At 41.7% G+C, this 4,802-nt stretch overlaps 1 non-coding gene across 1 annotated transcript; it reads left to right on the top strand.

The window, feature by feature from the left end:
* Positions 1–4,408: 4,408 nt before the first annotated feature.
* On the top strand, positions 4,409–4,512 carry LOC130983721 (small nucleolar RNA R71). Its single transcript, XR_009087699.1, has one exon. It is a non-coding gene; the product is annotated as a small nucleolar RNA R71 (small nucleolar RNA).
* Positions 4,513–4,802: the final 290 nt, after the last annotated feature.

The raw sequence follows: 4,802 nt of genomic DNA on the forward strand, positions 1-4,802 counted from the left end.
TTTGATATTTTGGAGTCTATAGTATATTCTCTTCTTTTTATCCTATTTTGATTTTCAGTTGCTTGGGGACAAGCAACAATTTAAGTTTGGTGTTGTGATGAGCGGATAATTTATATGCTTTTTGGCATTGTTTTTAGTATGTTTTTGGTAGTTTTAGTTGAGTTTTTATTATATTTTTATTAGTTTTTAGTTAAAATTCACTTTTCTGGACTTTACTATGAGTTTGTGTGTTTTTCTGTGATTTCAGGTATTTTCTGACTGAAATTGAAGGTTCTGAGCAAAAATCTGATCCAGAGACTGAAAAGGACTGCAGATGCTGTTGGATTCTGACCTCCCTGCACTCGAAGTGGATTTTCTGGAGCTACAGAAGCCCAATTGGCGCGCTCTCAACGGCGTTGGAAAGTAGACATCCAGGGCTTTCCAGAAATATATAATAGTCCATACTTTGCCCAAGATTTGATGGCCCAAACCTGCATAGCAAACCGGCCTCAGAAATTCCAGCGTTAAACGCCGGAACTGGCATAAAACTTGGAGTTAAACGCCCAAACTGGCATGAGAACTGGCGTTTAACTCCAGAAAACGTCTCTACACATAAAAGCTTCAATGCTCAGCCCAAGCACACACCAAGTGGGCCCGGAAGTGGATTTTTCTGTCATTTACTCATTTCTGTAAACCTTAGGATACTAGTTTACTACTTATAGGACCTTTTGACTTTGTAATCAGGACGGAATGCAACCTTATGACATTGTACACGTTTTCTTCTACAGTATGAGTCTCTAAACCCCATGGTTGGGGGTGAGGAGCTCTGCTGTGTCATGATGGATTAATGCAATTACTACTGTTTCTCATTCAATCATGCTTGCTTCCATTCTAAGATAATACTTGTTCTTAATCCGGATGAATGTGATGATCCGTGACAATCATTATCATTCTCAACCATGAACGTGTGACTGACAACCACCTCCGTTCTACCTTAGATTAAGTAGTTATCTCTTGGATTCTTTAATCGGAATCTTCGTGGTATAAGCTAGACTGATGGCGGCATTCAAGAGAATCCGGAAGGTCTAAACCTTGTCTGTGGTATTCTGAGTAGGATTCAATGACTGAATGACTGTGACGTGCTTCAATCTCCTGAAGGCGGGGCGTTAGTGACAGACGCCAAAAGAATCACTGGATTCTACTCCGGTCTGATTGAGAACCGACAGATGGAATGCCGTGCCGTGACAGGGCATTAGGAATCGTTCCAATGAGAGGATGGGAGGTAGCCACTGACAATGGTGAAACCCTACACACAGCTTGCCATGGAAGGAGACCTGCGTGACTGAAGAAGAAGACAGTAGGAAAGCAGAGATTCAGAAGATGGAGCATCTCCAAACCTCAACCTATTCTCCATTACTGCAAAACAAGTAACCATTTCATGTTCTTTTGCTTTTCACAAACAATCCTGATAATTTCTGCTATCCTGACTAAGATTTACAAGATAACCATAGCTTGCTTCATGCCGACAATCTCCGTGGGATCGACCCTTGCTCACGCAAGGTATTACTTGGACGACCCAGTGCACTTGCTGGTTAGTTGTGCGGGATTGCAAAAGTGTTATTGCAATTTCGTGCACCAATGACCATAGCTTGCTTCATACCAACAATCTCCGTGGGATCGACCCTTACTCGCGTAAGGTTTATTACTTGGACGACCCAGTGCACTTGCTGGTTAGTTGTGCAAAGTTGTGAAATTATGTTTAGACCATGGTATTGAGCACCAAGTTTTTGGAGCCATTACCGGGGATTGTTTGAGTTGTGTAAAGTAGAGATCACAATTTTGTGTACCATCCTCCTTCATGGCTCTTTGGTCCTCTCTGATTTCATGGAGGATAATGGAGTGCTTTTGGTGCTCCATCCTTAGTGCTTTTGGTGCTTCTATCCTTAGTTTCTCTTGTTGAGGTCCGTGAGTGGGCTCTCTTGTTTGCTCCATCCTCTTTCCAGTGATGGGCTTTTGAGAGGAATCTCTCTATCTCTCCTAACTCGGTGTTGGAAGTAACTGCCTTCTTTTTTCCTCTTCCTAGAGGTTTCTCCGGCCTTAGGTACCATTAATGGTTATGGAAAATAGAAAAGCAACACTTTTTCCACACCAAACTTAAAAGGTTTGCTCGTCCTCGAGTAAAAGAAGATAGAAAGGAGTGGTTCGGCCAAGGGGGTATGAAGTGTTGGATATGTGTGAAGAAGAGAGAGAGTGAGGTGGGGTAGGTAGGGATCCTGTGGGGTCCACAGATCCTGAAGTGTCAAGAAATTCTCATCCCTGCACCTTCCTGGCGTTTAAACGCCCTCTGTGTGCCATTCTAGGCATTTAAATGCCAGGCTGATACCTTTTCTGGCATTAAATGCCAGTCTACTTGCCAGTTTTGGCGTTTAACGCCCAGAATGGTGCCAGGCTGGGCGTTTAAACGCCCATTTTTCTACCTTTACTGGCGTTTAAACGTCAGTTTGCCTGCCAGTTCTGGCGTTTAACATCCAGAATGGTGCCAGGTTGGGTGTTAAACGCCAATAAGCTCGTCCTCTAGGGTGTGCTATTTTTGATGATGTTTTTTATTTTGCTTTAATTTTTGTAGTTATTTTTGTGACTCCACATGATCATCATCCTAAAGAAAACATAAAATAACAATGGAAAACAAAATGAAAGAGTAATTAATATAGATAAATAAAATTGGGTTGCCTCCTAATAAGCGCTTCTTTAATGTCAATAGCTTGACAGGAAGCTTCTTATAGAGCTTCACAGATGCTCAGAGCATGATTGTGGCCTCCCAACACCAAACTTAAAGTTTAGATGTGGGGGCTTTGCTTGACTCTGCATAGAGAGAATTGGATGAAGCTTTTCATGCTTCTTCTCCATGTTTACAGAGGAAAATTCTTGAGCCTTAAACACAAGGTAGTCCTCATTCACTTGAAGGACTAACTCTCCTCTGTCTACATCAATCATAGCTTTTGTTATGGCTAGGAAGGGTCTTCCAAGGATGATGGATTCATCCTCATTCTTCCCAGTGTCTAGGATTATGAAGTCAGCAAGGATGTAAAAGCCTTCAACCTTTACCAAGACGTCCTCTACAAGTCCATAAGCCTGTTTCTTTGATTTGTCTACCATCTCTAGTGAGATTCTTGCAGATTGTACCTCAAAGATCTCTAGTTTCTTTATTACAGAGAATGGCATGAGGTTCACACTTGACCCTAGGTCACACAGAGCCTTCTCAAAGGTCATGGTGCCTATGTTGCAAGGTATTAAAAACCTTCCGGGATCCGGTTTCTTTTTAGGTATCTTCAGCTGAACCAAGACATTTAGTTCATTAATGAGCAATGGAGGTTCATCCTTCCGAGTTTCATTACCAAATAACTTGGCATTCAGCTTCATGATTGCTCCTAAATACTGAGTAACTTGCTCTTCAGTAATGACTTCATCTTCTTCTTTAGAAGAATATTCATCAATGCTCATGAATGGTAATAAAAAGTTCAGTGGAATCTCTATGGTCTCTAGATGAGCCTCAGACTCCTTTGGTTCCTCAATAGGGAACTCCTTGTTGGCCAGTGGACATCCCATGAGGTCTTCCTCACTGGGAATCACTGCCTTTCCCTCCTCTACAGGTTCGGCCATGTTGGACGTGTAGATGGCCTTGCACTCTCTTTTTAGATTCTCTTCTGTATTGCTTGGGAGAGTACTAGGAGGAGTTTTAGTAACTCTTTTACCCAACTGACCCACTTGTGCCTCCAAATTTCTGATGGAGGATCGTGCCTCAGTCATGAAACTAAGAGTGGCCTTAGATAGATCAGAGACTATGTTTACTAAGCCAGAGAGGCTCTGCTCAGAATTCTCTGTCTGTTGCTAAGAAGATAATGGTAAAGGTTTGCTATTGCTAAACCTATTTCTCCTACCATTATTGTTATTGAAGCCTTGTTGAGGCTTCTGTTGATCTTTCCATGAGAAATTGGGATGATTCCTCCATGAAGGATTATAGGTGTTTCCATAGGATTCTCCCATGTAATTCACCTCTTTCATTGCAGGATTCTCAAGGACATAAGCTTCTCCTTCAGAGGAGGCTTCTTTAACACTGCCGGATGCAGCTTGCAATCCAGTCAGATTATGAGAAATCATATTGACTTGCTGAGTCAATATTTTGTTCTGAGCCAATATGGCATTCAGAGTATCAATCTCAAGAACTCATTTCTTCTGAGTTACCCCATTATTCACAGGATTCCTTTCAGAAGTGTACATGAACTGGTTATTTGCAACCATCTCAATGAGTTCCTGGGCTTCTACAGGTGTTTTCAGATAAGGGGATCCACCAGCAGAATGATCCAATGACATCTTTGACATTTCAGACAGACCATCATAGAATATACATATGATACTCCATTATGGAAACATGTCAGAAGGACACCTTTTGGTTAATTGCTTGTATCTTTTCCAAGCTTCATAGATGGATTCACCTTCTTTCTGTCTGAAGGTTTGGACGTCCACTCTGAGCTTACTCATCTTTTGAGGTGGAAAGAATTTAGTCAAAAAAGCATTGACCAGCTTGTCCCAAGAGTTTAGGCTTTCTCTAGATTGTGAGTCCAACCATGTCCTAGCTCTGTCTCTTATAGCGAAGGGGAAAAGCATAAGTCTGTAGACCTCGGGATCAACCCCATTGGTCTTAACAGTATCACAGATCTGCAAGAATTCAGATAAGAACTGATGAGGATCTGATGTTTGGGAATTTATCTCTCAACAAATTTTCTTCGACAAGTATACCGAATTGTCGTCAAGTAAAAACTCAC

This window comes from Arachis stenosperma, chromosome 5 (genome assembly GCF_014773155.1).
Source record: "Arachis stenosperma cultivar V10309 chromosome 5, arast.V10309.gnm1.PFL2, whole genome shotgun sequence".
Taxonomy (NCBI): domain Eukaryota; kingdom Viridiplantae; phylum Streptophyta; class Magnoliopsida; order Fabales; family Fabaceae; genus Arachis; species Arachis stenosperma.